We start from the raw sequence: 794 nt of genomic DNA on the forward strand, positions 1-794 counted from the left end.
GCCACGGCGTGCCTGGGCACCTTGTTTTCCAGGCCATGAGGGGCTGGGAGCGGTGTGAGGCTGGCGGCAGACAGGGCAGACGAGGGATGCGATGCACAAACAGCGTCGGGTGCGATATGAGGGCTTGGCCGGACACTCTGCAGGCAGCGGGGGACATGTCTGCTGCCCCACCTTTCTGGAGCTCAGAGAAATGGTGCTGGGAAAGGCCATGTGAGCTGCTGTGTGAGGCCCATGCGCCCTCATCCCTATCTTGGTCTTGGGAAGCCGCAGCCCAGCAGCACCATGTGCAGCCCCAAGCAGGAGCCGCAGACCCTCCTGTGTCCCAGCTGTGCCCCGCTGGCCTTTGGGGCATCGGAAACCCGGGCCAATACGGTGGTCAGGACTCAGCAGGGTGAAGGGACATTTCAGCTGCAGCTCACCAGCAGGAAAAGAGGGGTATCAGTTACTGGCCTAGGGCACACAGTGGGCGAGAGGGGGTGCAGTGCACGGAGGAGGGGGGAGACGGAGAGCAAAACCTGGAGTCCTTTGGGTTTTGAATAAAATAGGAAAATACCACTTTTCTGTCTTTCTGGAAACCACCTCTCCATCACCAGGGCACGCGCCAGCCCTTCCTCTGCCTGAGATGGCCCCTGTCCACCCTGGCAGCAGCTCCTGGTGCCCACAGCGGCTGCACTCCCTTGGAGCAGCACCTCAAAGCTCTCCCGGTATCGGCCCTTCTGGATGGCCGGGGGTTCTTGCACCTCATCCTGATGGCAAACCTTCTTGTTCTCCTCCCCTTCCCCACTGGAAGGCGG

The sequence above is a fragment of the Pygoscelis adeliae genome, unplaced genomic scaffold (genome assembly GCF_000699105.1).
Source record: "Pygoscelis adeliae isolate BGI_AS28 unplaced genomic scaffold, ASM69910v1 Scaffold34, whole genome shotgun sequence".
Lineage (NCBI taxonomy): Eukaryota > Metazoa > Chordata > Aves > Sphenisciformes > Spheniscidae > Pygoscelis > Pygoscelis adeliae.